The sequence below is a fragment of the Trichosurus vulpecula genome, chromosome 2 (genome assembly GCF_011100635.1).
Source record: "Trichosurus vulpecula isolate mTriVul1 chromosome 2, mTriVul1.pri, whole genome shotgun sequence".
In the NCBI taxonomy this organism is placed as follows: Eukaryota; Metazoa; Chordata; class Mammalia; order Diprotodontia; family Phalangeridae; genus Trichosurus; species Trichosurus vulpecula.
In genome coordinates, this window is record NC_050574.1 from 461305375 (window position 1) to 461323354 (window position 17980).

The 17980-nt window shown below is 37.0% G+C and overlaps 1 protein-coding gene across 3 annotated transcripts in view; it reads right to left on the reverse strand.

The window, feature by feature from the left end:
- DMD (dystrophin) overlaps positions 1-17778 on the reverse strand; it is a 1925924-nt gene extending 1908146 nt beyond the window's left edge. For 2 of the 3 annotated variants that reach the window (XM_036747778.1, XM_036747779.1), the window contains exons 1-2: positions 17686-17778; positions 12065-12142 (exon numbers count right to left, since the gene is read on the reverse strand). The gene's annotated coding sequence lies outside the window, so the exon portion shown is untranslated. The remainder of the gene's footprint in view (positions 1-12064; positions 12143-17685) is intronic. The other variant, XM_036747772.1, reaches the window with a different exon arrangement.
- Between the last annotated feature and the right edge of the window lie 202 nt (positions 17779-17980).

Below are 17980 nucleotides of genomic sequence, written 5' to 3' on the forward strand. Positions count from 1 at the left end.
AACCACTCCCTAATCCTACCCTGAATCACCTAGCACATGTTTTACTACAGTTTTTCCTATATAAACTTTAACGGTGCCCCTCTAAGGTTACAGGTTCCTTAAGAACTTTTACCCACTGAATAGTATAAAAATTAACCTTTGCTTTGACTTAAAGATTGCTTGAGTCCATGAATTCATTCCAGATGACACTGTCCTGTACTTTGGTCCTTGGTGGGGTGGGGGGTCCCTGAGCCTTTCAAACTGCTACAACCTGTATGGAGGGGTGTTTTGGAGATTTCTTCTCACATCTATTGACCATTAGTATACTATTAAGGGAATGAATGCTTATCATTCTGTTGAATGGTAGTGTTTTGATAATTTTGTTTTTAAAATAATCTTGATTTAGGATTCTCTGAGATCAAGGCCAATTTAATTAAATTACTCAGAGAAACTATATTTCCAAATTACAATCCAATCCCTATTTAGGAATATCATTTCAGTGACACTACTATTTTTATTGGGATTTCTACTTCACATTTCAATCAATCAACACATATTAATTTCTTTAGGGAACTTTGTTTAGATATATGTGTATATATATATTTAAATATAATATATACATATATTTAAATATAATTCATACATATAAAAGAGGTACTACAACACCGAATGGCGCTATGTGGTACAGTGAGTAGAGCACTGGATCCAGAGAACCTGAGTTCAAATTTGTCCTCAGACTCTTAATAGCTGTGTGACCCTGAGCAAGTCACTTAACCCTTTTACCTCAGCTTCCTCATCTGTAAAATGAGCTGGAGAAGGAATGGCAAAACACTTGAGTACCTTTCCCAGATAACCCCAAATGGGGTTATGAAGAGTCAGACATGACTAAAAGCAACTAACAACAAAAACACTAAGAGGTTAGGATATTGGCTCTGGTACCACAGACCCTAACGTCAGAGGTACAGCTTGGATCCAGGTCTTCCTAATTCCACTGCTGGCCTCACCATTGATGAAACTTTGCTGCCTGTCATCACTCATTGCACTCTAGAAAAAGTGTGAAGAGAACGCAAGGAAGGTTCCTCAGTATAAAAGACAGAACCCCTGTGACTAATTTAAGCAAAGATATAGATGAAAGTTTTACTGGACATTCAAGAATGGGTGGATTTTGATTTACTTCATTGGAGAGAATACTCAGGGACCCATTAAAACACTGGAATATAAGAAAAGTATGAAACCACACATACTCAGTTGATGCTAATAATAATGTCGATCTGGTTACAACAAAAGCCTGTACAACTTTCTCAGAGAAAAATGGAGTGGGAATATCTGATCGTTTCGTCTCCTTAGTGGCTATGAAAGTTTTCTGCAACTTTTAGTAAACTATGATGTCTTATCACACCTCAAATGCTACTAGTTATAGTGGCCAGCATACCAATTGTTCTCAAGTAAAAGGTTGTTGTGTCCCTAGAACTGAGGGTGAATTCATCCTTTCCTTTTTCTCTACCCCCTACTGCCCTCTCCTCACTAATCCCTTCCCTGCTTTAGTCAGTGTTGAGGTATAAAGGTACAAACAGTGGGGAAGAGCTGAACTCTCAGCCATTCCTTTGTTCTATTTGGGGGAAGAGATCTTTGGAAAATGTTTCAAGAGGTCAAAGCTATCCCAGATTGCCAGCAATCAGCGGTAACTTTTTATTTCCATTTACCCCTTCCAGCCTTATACACACTCTCCGTAACACACCAACCAGGCCCAAAACACAAGGAGCCTTTACAACGTACACAAAAATGAATCAGGAAACATGAAGGCTGAAAGAAGTGAGTGTCAAAGGGCATGTGGCTAACGGCTGATAGAAAGCAAATAACAATTAATTGTGCCAATTGGAGTCCTTCTCCCCTAACCCTAGCCCCTCAACCCCCTGCCTTTCTTCTATAATGTTTAGGCCATTTCTCTTCACTGTCCTTTTTAGAGAGTGAGAGAAAGATTACAGGAATGTGAGAAAAAAGTGTTTGGCAGCAGCTCCTGCAGGCTGAGAAAGCTATTCCTAGCCCTGCAGATAAAGTTTCCTACATGGGAAATCTGAATGTTCTAATGACATCTAAATCCTTTCACTGTAAAAAAAAAAAAAAAAAAAAAAAAAAAGATCTGATCTTTATCCAATTCACACTAAAAACTGAAGCATGATAATTTAAGGATGAGATTGGGTTTGGATTACTATGGCTCTAGGAATAGGATTTGAGATTTTAAAAATAAGCAACATAATTTAGTTTTTGTGTGTGTTGCTTTTTTTGCTTCCATAAAAACAGCAATGTAATGCTCTATTAATCAGAAATAGTATTTTAAATGAATATATTACAGTTCCACATCATGAAGAAGCAAAAGAGAGTAGAAACGGGACATGGGAGAGAGAAAAAGAGAAAAACGGGGAAAATTCCCCCAAACCTTGGGGGTCTTTAAAAAAAACAGTTCTTTCTACTTAAAAAGAAGATTAAGAATACTTAAAATTTTTATATAAAAATGATTTGATATTAATGGTTTGAAAATCTTTTATTCATATTTTCAGTTTATAAAAATGTTAACTTCCTATTCTTAAACAAGTGATGTATATTTTTCTCTACACAAAAAATACTCATTATTATCCATTTCAGTCTTTTATGTTCTATTCAGCCCTGGCTTTGCCACTAACTAATGATGGCATCTTGTGCAAGCCTTTTCCTTATTCCAGGCTTCATCTCTAAAATAAAGAGTTTGAACTAAATACTTTCTAATATTCCTTCCAAACCAAAATCTCCATAAGATTATAATTTTAAAATAAGAACAAAAAAGTTTCTTTCATAAGACATCTGTCATAATGTGGTTAGGCTGAAGAGGCTATGTACTACATATGAAAGGAATTTCTCAAGAACATATATAAATTTTTAAAATATATTGAGTGCAGTGTATCAAAAATGCAGGAGTGGCAAAGGATCTCTGCTGTCCTGCAGATGTATTTTTACATCAAGAGCTGAGTTGGTTACATTTACACTATTTAAAATTTTAAGCCTTTGGGGAATGAATCATGTCTATTTTTCATTCAGAACTGAATACGCTCAAACTATTATCATTTCATGATCTACATAACTATACTGACAACCCCCAGAATGTATCTACATGAGCCAGTTTTTTTTGCTCTGGATTTACATTATAGAGTCTTTGATAGCTACTGCTGTAACTTTTTAAGGTTTACTTTTAATACTGCATGAATATAGAAGTTTAAATTTTAGAATGATTTTTTTTGTTGAAAAAAATCCCATTTGCTTTAAAACAATTATTGTCTTAGATACTATCCATTTCAAGAGGTAAATCTGTAGTTTGAGATAAGGTATGTGTACAGAGAGCGACCCATCCTATGGGAATATAAAATAAGAATTCTACAGAGACATCATTGTGGTGTGGAAAGAATATTTGCATTAGAGTCACCTGGTTTTACTTCCATTTTTCTAATAACTCGATATATTGCACTGAGCAAGTCACAAAGTTATCGGGCTACAATTTCCTTTGCTGTAAAATAGAGGAGTTGAACTACATGATTTTTGAACTCTAATAACTTATGATTATATACATATATATGTACACACAAATACACACACACATACACATATATATATATATATATATATATATATATATATTCATTAAAATGGCTATTTAGACTGATTTAACAAGCATTCATCATTCCCTATCTGCTAAACATTGTGCTTATTACTTTACAAATATTATCTCATTTTATTTTCACAACAATGCTGGGAGTGACATTGTTATCCTCATTTTACAGACGCAGAAACTGAGGCAAACAGGGGTTAAGTGAGTTGCCCAGGGTCACACAGCTAGTAAGTGTCTGAGTTTACATTTGAACTCAGGTTTTCCTGATGACTAATCCAGGGCTTTAATCACAACACAATGTAGCTTCTTCTATTAACTATATTTATTAAGAATAAACTCACTTTTATTCATTTATTAATTATAAATACGAAGCATTTCATGTATGTACTTATATGTATATATATATATATTTCTGTGTGTATGTATATATGTGTGTGTATACATATGTATGTATATAATCCTGTGATAGCCAACAGCATTACTCAAAGCAAACAAAAACTTGTGCAATGACGCAGCACACAATTCAGGCAATACTAGAGAAAATTCTGATACAACCTTTTTTTAAAGCATCATGTAGATTTTTGTAATGAGAAAAGGACGAAAAATATTGTACCACTGCAAGCTACCATCGTAATTTTTATCATTCTTATCCCTTTCTGACTTTCCATTTATAGGACATCGAATAAAGCCACAACTATAGAATACATCGGCAAATAATCGAGTCCAGTGAAGAGAAGGCTGCATCCATTTATCCGTGTGACCTTGGGCAAGTCCTTTAACCTCTTTATCCCTCAGTCCCCTCATCTACAAAATGAAGGGGTTGAACTTTAATATCCCTTTGGGTTCTGAATTTATGATCCTGTAAGGCTTTGAGCCATTAATACCATTCATTAAATAGTTAAGTAGTGTACCCTGACAGAGGAACTAAATCTTGACAAAAAACTAACTTTGTGAAAGTGTTTTTAAAGTGAGGTATTGCTACGTGTTATGTAAAGATGATACCATCTTCTTTTTCAAGAGCTAAGGACAGAGATAGGACTAGGACTCAGTTATTCCCACCATTTGTACTTAGGGTACATTTATTCATCGGGCATGTTGTATACACGCAGAAAAATCAAATTCACAGAGAATCCCTTTTGAAATAATGGAACAAATTAATTTGGAGGTGCATAATCTTATTTTTGCCCAGAATGTTACAAACAAGAAAGCTTCAGTGAGAAGTCACCAAGTCTACAGTAGCCCAGGCTGAGATTTTTCTAAGATGATTTCCCCACATGTTTAATGAAGTACCTGGAAGTTGTGTTGGTAAACAACATGGACTCTTAGCATTCAGTTCAACCAAGTGCCCTTGAAGAGTTTGGCCTTTGTTTCCTTGATTAGATTTGGGTGTCCCTGGTACCTCCTTGCCTCAGGGGAGGGCCTAGTTTACACATGAGTTTGAGTGACATGTTTGGGACATCAGAGGCTTTTAGACCACGTGGGTTTAAGTCGCCTCTTTGTGAGGATTCTAGGTCACATGGGTGAGTCGCATGTGTGACTCACCCTTGACCCTGAAAAAGATATAAAACCAGGGGTTGGCTTTCTCTTTTTCAGAGCTCTTACCCACAGCTGTGGTGGCGAGTGGGACTCTGGGCCAGCCCTTGTTATGAGTTCCTGGGCTGAACCTAGATATTGGTAACTATGAATTATATTGGGTCTGTCTGTTGATGTTTATAATTTGTTGGTATTTATTCTGAAGTTCAGGGTGCTAGCTTTTTCCCCTGAACTAAGTGAGTGATATTTGTATGCTGAATTAAAGTAAGCTTGTCAACCCCTTAACGTTGCTTTCCTTACTAAAGCAGATCAAAAGAACCTGGGCTTTTGCAGCATGATGGTAGCGTGCTTGTTGTTGGGCTTGTGTTGGTCTCTGCACCCCCACAACAGCTGCTAGCTGGATTGTTGAAACGAAAGTTCAAAGGACAAAACTCACAGGACGCCTCTGACACTTCAAGATTCCGATTAACAAAGAGCCAAAAGTCAAGGATAGTACAGATTATCTCACTATTTCAATGATTCCTGACATTCGACTGCTACTCATTCAATCTAAAACAGGAAACAACTTTTTTGATTACATAATTAAATGATAGCTGAAATCTGACTATTCAGAACACAGGTCTAGGGGGCAGAGCCAAGATGGCAGCATGAAAACAGGGACTCACTTGAGTTCTCCCCCAAATCCCTCCAAATACCTGTAAAAACTGATTCTAAACAAATGCTAGAGCTACAAAACCCACTAAACGACAGGGTGAAACAAGTCTCCAGCCCAAGATGGCCTGAATGGTCACTGGGAAGGGTCTATAACACCATGCTGAGACCGGAGTACAGCCCAGCATGGGTCATGCCAGGACAGACCAGGCTGGAGCACACCAGGCTGAGCAGGCCTCAGGGCACTGAATCACTGGCAGCTGTGATGGTTTCCAGACTTTTCAACCCACAAACTCCAAAGGCAACATATCAGGTCAGTGGGAACACTGTTGGACCTGGGTGAGAGAAGTGCGTGGTCCATCCCAGCTGGCGGAGGTGGCTGCAGCAGCAGTGGCAGCAGCAGCAGGGGCAGCTGCTTCTAGAGCTCCAAGCCTAAAGATGGTGGGGAGAATCAAGCAGCTGATCAGAGTGGGAGTGCAGGGATCTCTTTGCTGGTGCTGAGGGAGGGTTCTCTTGCTTTGCCCTGCTTGGATCTGGGTCGCAGTTGCTGGTTGGTGGTCCTTGGGGGAGGAGGAGCACTGGTGTGGCAGAGCTTGCAGTGACTGTGGAGAGGGAGACTTCCTGGTAGTTATATGGCAGAAAGGAGTGCTTGCACTCACAGACTAGAACACAAGCTAGGAGAGGAGTATCATACCACCTCAGAATAGAAGTAGCTCTGAAAACAGCAGCACAAAACCCATGAAGCTTGGGACAGAGCACTCTCCACTCTGAAGGCAGTCATACTCTGACAAAGAACTCAAAAGTCAAGTAATTGGCTGTGAAAATGAGCAGGCAGCATAAAAGGACTCATACTACAGAATGTTACTTCTGTGGCAAAGAAGATCAAAACATACAGCCAGAAGAAGTCAGCAAAGTCAAAGATACTACATCAAAAGTCTCCATGAAAAATGTGAATGGGTCTCAGGCTATGGAAGAGATCAAAAAGGATTTGGAAAATCAAGTAAGAGAAGTAGAGGAAAAATTGGGAAGAAAAATGAGAGTGATGCATGAAAATCATGAAAAATGAGTCAACAGCTTGGTAAAGGAGACCCAAAAAATATTGAAGAAAACAACACCCTAAAAAATAGACTAACCCAAATGGTAAAAGAGCTCCAAAGAGCCAATGAGGAGAAAAATGCCTTAAAAAGCAAAATTGGCCAAATGGAAAAGGAGGTCCAAAAGATTATTGAGGAAAATAATTCCTTAAAAATTAGAACAGAACAAGCAGAAGCTAGTGGCTTTATGAGAAATCAAGAAATTATAAAACAGAACCAAAAGAATGAAAAAATAGAAGACAATGTGAAATATCTCATTGGAAAAACCACTGAGCTGGAGAACAGATCCAGGAGAGATAATTTTAAAATTACTGGACTATGTGAAAGCCATGATCAAAATACAGGTCCATATCACTTCACGTGTATTCACTTCCTATCAATTCAGACTAAGGTGTCTATTCAAGTACAGCAGTGCTATGATTTATATATTTGTTTTTTTGCAATGTAAACTCTTGAGGCCTCACCATCTATGTCTAGGTGCCACAAAAGTCTGCTCACAGTGGAATCTTAAACCTCCATTTCTCATGACTCAGTTAATATAAGAGATGTTCACCTACTGAGTTATGAGGCACAGGAATTATGCTCAATTGGGTAGGACATGTTTCAATGGCACATATAGGTAATCGAGATTTTTTTCCCCTGAGAGAAAGGAGTATTAAATTAATATACTAACTAAATATTAACTGAATATTAACCAAAATCATGTCAACTATACTAGCAAACTGAAAATCTGCTCCTAAAAAATGTCAGGAATGGTAAAGGGAAGACAAGGGAAGTGTGTTACTTAGAAGAGAGGAAGCCCAATGTTAGCTCAGTCTAGAGGAGGAATTAGGAATGTGAGTAGACCTACTTATGAAGGCATAGTGATACTTCAGGGTGTTCTCCATCAGCTCACTTTTGCCTGGAATTTCTTTGACACAGGACAAAGTGGATTAAAGCAAAGAGAGGTTAAGTGACTTGTTCAGGGTCTCACAGTAAGTGTCTGAGGCTGGTTTTGAACTCAGATCTTTCTGACTCCAGGCCCAGCAATTTATCCACTGAGCCTCCTTCCCTAGAGTACTTAAAAAAAGGCCACCATGCTCATCAAGTCCCATGGCATTAAGACATAAAAGACTTAAAATGTAAGTTGCTAGTTGAGGTAAAATCTTTCCAGGCCAGGCACTCCATCACGATAATGTGAGAATGAGTCAATCGACAAGTGTAAATGATTGGACCAGTGTTCAAAGATGGAAGAATAGGTTAGCAAGCAGGAAGATAAAGGGTGCCTGACAAGGTTACCACAAAGTTTCCATAGAAAGTAAAGATTTAGATCTTGAAAGGACCCTGTCCTCTCATTGTACTGATAAGTAACTGAGGCCCAGAAAGGAAAAGTGTTTTGACCGAGGTTACCCATGTAGCCAAGGGGGGAAAACTGGTGAAGAATTGGGAAGCTAAGAATGCTACAGGTGACTCTAGTAATTTTCCACTTTTGCCTAGGGTCTTCTCTTTTTATTTACCACTTTTTAAACACATAGATGTTATTCAAGGAGTAATTTTTGTTTGGATTGGGAAGCAGATGACCTTGGTTCAAATACCACCTCTGTCATTTACTCCTTGAATCTTCTGGGCCTCAGTGTAATCATCTATCAGATGAGGGGACAAACCATGTTCCCTCTCAGGCACCTTCCAATTCCAAATCTGTGATAGAAACATAAATTTAATAAGGTAAAAATATGTGCTATCAGCGAGAACGCTGCTTTTGAGATGTTCATTGTGTTATATAATTTCTAGGTTTGGGTATTTTTTGTTTGTTTTTTTTTGTTAGAAAGAGTGTTTATTTTTAGTATTTGGCTGAACAAAAGGTATGGCTGACAGGGCTAAGTCCACATATGACAGTAAGTAGCATCTTTTATGGTTTGAGTACAAATCAGGGACTAAATGCATTGTCTCAGTTCTGTCAGGCTGAGCCCTGAATACCATTTGATAAAGAAGACAGAGTTGGAAACCAGCCTGGAGAGTCAAGGAAAATCAAGTACAGGGTCAACTTGAACAGATAATCTGAAACCAGGGACGATGCAAAAGCTTTTGGTCAAAAACAGAGCTGAAGGTCAAAACTAAACAAACCCGCAGGAAAGCAGAAACTAACCAGACACAGGAGGGTCTTAAACTTGAGGTAAAGGCTGCTTCAGGCAGAAAGCTTCCTTTTTTTTCTGCTTTAGCTGAAAGAAATAACTAGCTTCCATCATACGCTTAGTCTAGAATCGAGAGGTTCAAAGCACATTATCACACAATGGACCACATCTGGCAAGGGCCGACAAATTTCAGAACCCCAACCCCAGGGGAAAAAAATCTTTGGCCTTTGTAGTTTTAAAAATAAACGGAATAGTCAATAATAAAAGCATGAATTCATTAGGCTGCGGTTACTACATCTATAAAGCAGGCATACTGCAACTGACTCTGCTTCAGTAAGTTGTTGAAAGGTCAAATGAAATAAGGCATGAAACAGGCTATAGAGATATGAATTTCAGGAAGACCTGGGTTTGAATCCTGTCTCAGATACTTATTAGTTATATGATCCTGGTCAAGTTACTCATAAATTGAAATTCTTCATCATACTCCCAAGAAAGTCATCACCAGTGACTTCATCATCTTTCAAGATATCATCCCTTTTGGGACTCACACCTCTTCAATACCCTCTGCCCCTAGGACCTCTCTGGTGGGAGGGCAGAGCAAAAAGCTCCTTCCAAAATTGCTATTTAAGAAGGACAGCGGACATCTGCCTCTTTACATGCAACCTGAGTCCGTTCCTTTGAACTTCCCTATCATGCCACAGCTCTGGTTATCTTCCTACACCCCCCCACACAATATTCTTTTTGTGCATTGTCTTTCCCCATTAAATTGTTAGGTCCTTGAGGACAGGGGCTGCCTTTCTTTTCCATATTTATAACCTCAGACCTCAGAACTGTGCTTAACACATTGTTTTTGTTCACTTGTTCCAGTCCAACTTTGGTGACCCCTATTTGGGGTTTTCTTGGCAAAGATATTGGAGAGGTTTGTCATTTCCTTGTCCAGCTCATTTTATAGATGAGGACACTGATAGATACAAGGTTAAATGACTTGCCCAGGGTCTCATAGCTAGAAAGTGTGTGAGGCCAAATTTTAACTCAGGAAGAGGAGTCTTCCTGACTCTAAGTCAGGTACTCTATTCATTGTGCCACCTAGTTGCCCCTATAGGTATGTGGTTACATATCTTATATTAATTGCTTAATATTACCAACATTTTTCTTTCCATGGGCAAAATCATAATAGTATTAAATGAGAAACAGACTTTAGCTGTGCAAATATTTGCTTTTACCATAATTTTTCAGGAAATAATTTAAAGTACAAACTGAATCTACTTGATGATCCCCTATGTAGTGAACTTCATAAAGAACCTACAGAAAAAAAATTCTACCTGTAATAATAAAAGTCCTATCACTCAATGAAAAACATCAAATAAGAGGGTAGTCTTATTACCTAAAAAGATTCCATTTTGTAAATAAGACCTAATAAAGTTGATTAACACCTTGGAGAAAATCCAGTGGTATCCAAAGGAGGCAATCAAACTACGCATGATGTTTCTTTAAATTTATGTTCTCCTTTACTGCATACGTGACTTTCTGTCATATGGAATAATTTATAGTCTTAGAGAATTGTAGAGAATTGTCTGAGGCTCCCAGAGGCTAAATAACTTGGCTATGGTCACACAGCTAATTGAGTATCTGAAGCCAGATTTGAAGCCTGGTCTTCCTGGCTCCACATCTAGTACTTCATTCATAATGCCACACTGGTATTTATTTCAAGGATGTTTCAGTGAAATAAATCACCTGTGATACCTCATATAGGTCATGGGAAATGGCAGGAAAAAAAATCTGCCCTTTCAAATAATAATACTACTGTAATACCATTTTATCATATAACCAAATACGAATCTCAATGACTACCTTAAATTACAAACCTATACATGTACTGAACTCCAGTGCATTGAGTGACCCAACCCCCCCAAAAAATAACCAATATGAAGTCACAAAGTAATGTTACTGCCAATCTATCACAGTTTATTGTTATTTTAAATGAATAGAATAATTTGTTTAAATTTATCTTTGAGAAGCAGATATGATATAATTAGGTAGCCACTAAAAGTGTCTGATAAAGTTATATTAGTCAATTAGAAATCTGATGAGAGGCTGAGACGAAGGAAATATTCACTCGTGCTATGAAAGGGAAAAATAAATTTAAAAAATAACCTGGAATAGAGAATAATGGAACAGAATTTGTGTTCAAATCTGGCTTGGATACTTAAGTTGTGATTTCTTATTTTGTCAAGCTCTACAATCACATTTTCATCTTTATGAATTGAAAAAAAAGTTAGAAGAAAAACATTCAAAATTTTTACACAAACTCATTTTCTCATTATCTTATTAATATAAATTTGCCAAGATCTATTATTTTGGGCTGTAAGGAACTAATACAGCTTTAGAGAGTGCCTGGAGCACCAGAAGATTAAGTGAATTGTCCAGGGTCACAAAGTTATTATGGGTCAAAAGAAGGACTTGAAACTAGATCTTCCTGACTTTAATGCCAGCTTTCTATTGGTTCTTTAAAACTGCTTCTGGGTCAAAATAATGATATTTAAAGTAATATAAATTTCCTCCAAAAAGGAGCTATGGAAATTAATGTCATATTTGACCATTCTTACTAACATGTTAAATTAAATCATTCTCATGCTGATCTGCCCACCAATGTGCATAATGAATAGATTCAATTCTATTCAAAAAACAAGTATTCAAGATAATCTGTTGTTACAGAGCTCATTATTCCAGGCATTTGAATAGACTGCAGGTTAAATGTAAGTACATGTAACAAAGGCCCCAGAAGTATCGTGGCTTTGTTTATTAGGTGTCTCCCCACAAAAGCCTAAAGATGCTTTGCTATATTCAGAGAAAGCATCATCCTTTAGAATAATCACTTTGTGAATAACATTAGCCACCAATAGATGGACCTGAAGCAGTCCATAACGTACATATAATGTTGCTGTGATTTGTAATGTGCCTTTGAATCCTGTCTCCTATACTGGAGGCCTGAGCCAGTGCTTTGGACATTCACCATGCTGTCCACCCCATGGTCCAACCCTGTCAAGGTGATTACTTACATTATTTTTCTGCAAGACCTGCAGTGCCTTGTTGACATTGTTCAGAGCGTGAACTCTTGTGGAGCCTTTTTCTTTTGGCTGCAAGCAAAAGCAGATATTTATTGACCAGCACATAAAATGGGTATTTATTTCAAGTAAAGAAGACTTCACAAAATTTCCCCTTCAATTTGCAGTTTTATTATGTTCAGGAAAATAACGTAAACATATGAAAACAAGTTTTGAAAGGAATATGTCCACTGTTAACAATCATTAATACAAAGCATCTAATTTGATTTGTGTCTCCCCTTTTTTGACATTCTATGTATCAAGCTTTATGAAATATTAATAATAATTATTATTATTAATTATGATTATACCATCAGGCTATTTTTGTTATTATTTTGATAGCTTCTCTGTTCCCATGACTGATTTAGGGTCATGACCATGAGCATCAATATCAGCTTATAGAATGTAAACTTGTATATTCATCAACTTATTCATGAGTTTAAAGGAAAGTTTAGAAGAGCTTTCATCCTTATTTAAATAAGGCAATGTAACATAATATCAAAATAGTATCAAAATATCAATTTCTGTTAATAGCGTCACAATTAGCTTGTGCAGCTCAGGCTCAAAATCAGTCCACATGGATTTACTAGGCACCTATTATGTGCCTGCCATTGTGCTGGGCCCTGGTAAAACAAAATATACAAAACAATGAAGCAACTTCTCTCTCTCATGGAACTGGCATTCTAATGGAGAAAAAAAGAACCTGTCTGAGTACTTCATATATGCGTGTGCATATATATATAATACATATTATATACATACACACATAATATGTATTATATATTATATGTGTGTTATTTATATGTGTGTGCATATATGTATAAATGTACATGTGTGCATGCATATGCATACATGTACACACTTATCTAGAATAAATACAAAACAAATACAAGGTAGTTATGCGAGTAGAAACTAACAACCAGAAGATCAGGAAAGGGTTTGAAAATAAGGTGACACTTGAACTATGTCTTGCAGGAAGTGAGGGATTAAGATTAGGGAAAACCAGTTGAACTCTCTCAACATTCTCTTAAAAATGACTTTAAAATAATTCCTCAATTCAAATTTTGGAGCAGCAGAGCCAGAGTGAGACATTTTTCTGGCCTAAGAAGATCAAGGAGGTCTCCAGAATCAGTTTGTGACACAGGGGCGGAGGCCTGTCCAGAGCTTGCATGTGTGAAAGCAGTGATAGCTGTCACAGCAGCAGCTTCCAGAGCTCTCAGCCCAGTGATAGAGAGTCTGGGCCATAGTACTAAGGCAGATAGGAGAGTTGTGCGAGGGTCACAAGGGAAATGGGCATTTGATCCTAGTTCCATGGCAAAGAAGCAAAAGAAAAAAATAGATTTAATTAAAAGGGATAATCAATGAAATCACCTTTTGGTAATAGGTACCATAGCCAATGAAATAATATTAAATAAAATATTAAATAAAAAATTATAGCCAAGTTTCTCTAATAAAGGTTTCATTTCTCCAATGTATACTGAGTAGAGAACTGAGTCAAGTTCATAAAAATAAGAGCCATTCCCCAATTGATAAATGGTCAAAGGATATAAACAGGCAATGTTCAGAAGAAGAAACCAAAGCTATCTATAGTCATATGAAAAAATGCTCTCATTATTGATTAGAGAAATTGCTCTAAAGAAATGCAAATTAAAACAACTCTGAGCTACCACTTTACACCTATCAGAAATTACAAATGCCGGAGGGAGGTAAGGGAAAAGTAAGTACACTAATGAATTGATAGTGGAGTAGCGAACTTGTCCGGCCAATCCATAGAACAATTTGTAACTAGGCCCAAAGGGCTATAAAACTGTGCTTACCCTTTGACCAAGTAATGCCACTTCTGGATCTATATCACAAAGAAATTAAAGAAAAAGGGAAAGGACCATAGGTGCAAACATTTGTAGCCCCTCTTTTTGTGGTGACAAAGCACTGGGAATAGAAGGGATGCCAATCAATTGGGGAATGCCTGAACAAGTTGCAAATATCATTGTAATGGAGTACTATTGTGCTGTGGAAAATGATGAGGGGTGGTTTCAGAAAACAAACAAACAAATAAAAACCATGGTAAGACCCATATGAACACATGCAGAGTATAATGAGAAGAACTGAGAGATCATTCTGCCCAGTAACAGTAATGTTGTAATGAAGGACTTGGGTATGCTGATAAATACAACTATCAAAGATGATATCAAAAGAGTCATGATAAATAAAATGCTATCCACCTCCAGAGAGAGAACTGATGAACTTGGAGTATAAATTAAAGTATAAAATTAAAGTTTTCTTTATTTTTCTTGCTTTTTAAAAATATGGCTGGGTGCAAATATGTTTTGCATGATTCCCAGGTATAATTGATAACATATTCCTTGCCTTCTCAATAGGTGGAAAGGAGGGAGAGAATTGGGGACTCAAAATTTAAAAAGAAAAAAAGTTAAAAATTAAATTTAAAAAGAAACAAAATATAGACTATGGAGCGTTTGGGCTAAAATGGAACAAGATAAGAGTGTAGTGAGAGAAATAGCAGTAGGAAGGGATTTTCACCTTTATAAATAATGTTCTTATTATAAAATGGTACTGTCTTCAACCCCTTTCTTTTTTCTATCTTGTTACTTTCTAAAATAATATACCCTTCCAGAACTTCTTTCAACTCATTGGTTATCATCCCATTGTGTCTAAATTCTACTTTTTTAAAATATTTTTTTTTAAACCAGATCTCTGATTTCATTGTTTACTCATTTTTCCAGCCTTGTTTCCTATGTCAGGGCCAGACAACCTCTATGTAATTCTGGAAGGAATAATAACAAGATGTTCTTTATCACTGATGTCTATCATATGGTATATTTGGTATCTGGATAATGGTGTTGTGTATTCTTTAAGGATTTCTGGAGCACTGACCAGCACACTGCACAAGTGGCCATCTCCTTGGACTGGTTGGCAACCAGGCATGTGCTGAGGCAATTTGATTCAAGACAAGCCCTGGTCATTGTATTCTTTCCTAGTCAGAGCCCTTTAGACTTCTGAGACCTTCTTTGGGATCTAAGTGACACAGGTGAAGGACCCTTGACTGGTATCCCATATTTCTAATTTTCATTCTCTTCACTCCCCCATTATGTACATGCCTTCAGGCTCTAGCCTAGTCCTTGTGTTGGAATCTGTGATTTCATTGGTATAGTGAACTCCAAGTTAGGAAACTCCCCCTCCCACTACTATATGCATGTCTATGTCTATATCTATATCATCTATATCTATCTACATAAGGACAGTCATGAGTCACCACTTGCCAAGCAAGTCCAACCATAATCACCACCTTGACTAACATCTCCCTTTCAGACCTATATACAGTCTAGAATCCTGACTCCAAGAGCCTTAGAAAGGGTGCCTTCAGCATCATCCTGGGAAGAACATATATGGAAATCAAGCTTAGCAATATTTCTCACAGGTGATAGAGCTATAACTACCAAGAACTCAGAAAATAAAGTTCTTGCCACCAAAGTCCTTGCCATTGTCAAGTGGTTCAAGATAAAAAAAAATATAATATTTAAATAATAGGCATTACCATCTGATTTGCCACTGAATCCAAAGGACCACATGACGATGCTGATTTTCAGCTAAAACTCTGTATATGTGTCATCGCCCTCACAATGTGAACTTCTTGCGGGCACAGACTGTCTTACTTTTCTACTTGCATCTCCATGACTGAGCAGAGCAATTTGTACATAGTAAGAGATTACTAATTGTTTTATTTTTTTCCTTCATTCATTCATGGCACAGGTAACAGTAAGATGACTAAGCCTTACTGAAACAGAGGGATTGTTTGGGGGAGTGCTGAAATAAGAGCTTGGGTTGGTAAATAAATAGTAATCATATGCATAATAAATCACGGTTACAAAAAACTTTCTAACACGTCACTTAATCAGAAGAAGTCATTCAAAAGGTAGGACAAATATTATTATAATTAACCCCATTCCACAGATAAGGAAATAGGCTTACAGAAATTAAGTGACTTCTCCCACATTAAACAATGAATTACTTGAACCCAAGTCCTCTAAGTCCAATCATTCTTCCAATAATTTAGTGTCACACAGGAGTTGATATTTTATCTTATAAGTGATGCAGGGACATTGAAGTTTTATCTGTTGAGCAAGGGAGTAGTATGCTTAAAACAGTGATTTAGGCAATTAACTACGATTAACTAGTAATAAAATAATCCCCACTCGGAAATACTAGCTTTGTGATTCTGGGCAACTCACTTAACGTCTGAGTGGCCTGGACAGATTTTTATCTCCATCGGTCTAGGACATTTCCTCACCAGGCATTCTCTTTACCAGGGAAATCACAGGTCCAGTTAAATATATGTCTGTGCATTGAGGATGGTGAGCATGATGACAAATAGAATGGAATGGAAGGGTGGGGCTAAAGGCAGAGAAACTAGTTACAAACAGCAATCCAGGTATGAGGCAGCTGCCAGTATGCAAATTGATATCTAATACTGCTCCCCTCACTCTATGTCCTTAAACTTTTCATATCTTTATGTAAAGTATATAAATGCAACAATTTGCAACAGAAGAGGGAGTTTGTTCATCTGGAGTTCCTTAAGTCACTGAAATCACAAGTCTCATACAAAAAAAAAATGAAGACACAACAAGACCTATTATTTTTTACCTCTCAGGAAGCAATATATGTGTGAACGGAGGAGATAACAGTTGTGAAAACACTTCGAGCTCTTCTAAAGGAATTCGCCACATATCCGATGTATTTTTATTGCATCTCCTATCAGAATCCTTGCATGGTTCTTATCATGGTGCTGAGGTGACCTTGGGATCTCAAAGATTAGGCCAGCATAGCAACAAGCTGGAATATCTTTGAGTACGGACCCAGTTATAGACTGTGTCTTATTCAGGACCAGTGTGAGTTTCTTGAAAGCAAGAACTTTTTGGTTCTTGTCTTTGTATCTTTAGTGCCTAGTGGGACAATTTGCACTTAGTGGACACTAAATAAATGTTTATGGCATTCATTATTAAGTTTGAAAAGGGTCATCACCAAGTTGGATGCAAGAGTATGACTTTTTCAGTCCTTGCAACTCCTAAGGACCAGTTACTAAATCATAGAGGGGAGCTGTATCAGCTCAACGGATACCTATACCTTCCTTCCCACTGAAAAACACAGATACTTAGGTATTTAAACCACTGGAGGAGCTATTAGTATTCCTTACTCATTTAAAAGTTGGCTACAAATGAGCTACAATGGTTACAGCATATTTAAAAGACTAGCATATAACTAATTATTCAATGAGAATGCTTCAGGAAGAGTGGAGATGTAAAAAGTTGCTTTTATTGGTAATTTTGCACTATAAAACATACCTATCACTGATAACTTATGTATGCATAATGCAGTATATTTAAGATAATGGGCAGGACAACATTAAAATAGAATAATTGTCACATGGTAACAGATATTGTGTCATGCAAACCAAGAGTCATAAAAATAACACAATTTGCCTTTAATTATAGAATCATATAAAATTATGACTGAAATTCTAATAAAGTTTACAAGTGACTTATCCAAAAAAAAATACATACCAGTTTTTGACCTGTAAGACCTTCAAGGAGGTCCAAGAGTCTTCTTCCATCCTGAAGATCACTGAAAAGATCTTCAATGTGTTTCTTCCCAAACTAGGGAGAAAAACAGTCTGATTAATTGAATTACAAAATGCACTACATAAATTATTATATATGTTTCTTATTTCATTTATTTTTAGAAATTTCACCTTCTTAATTGACCCCCACCACAATTTCTCAGTGTCCTTTTAAATAATCAAAAAGTGGATTAATAGAGGTCAGCCAGTATGACCCTTTCATTACAGTATGGGGGAAA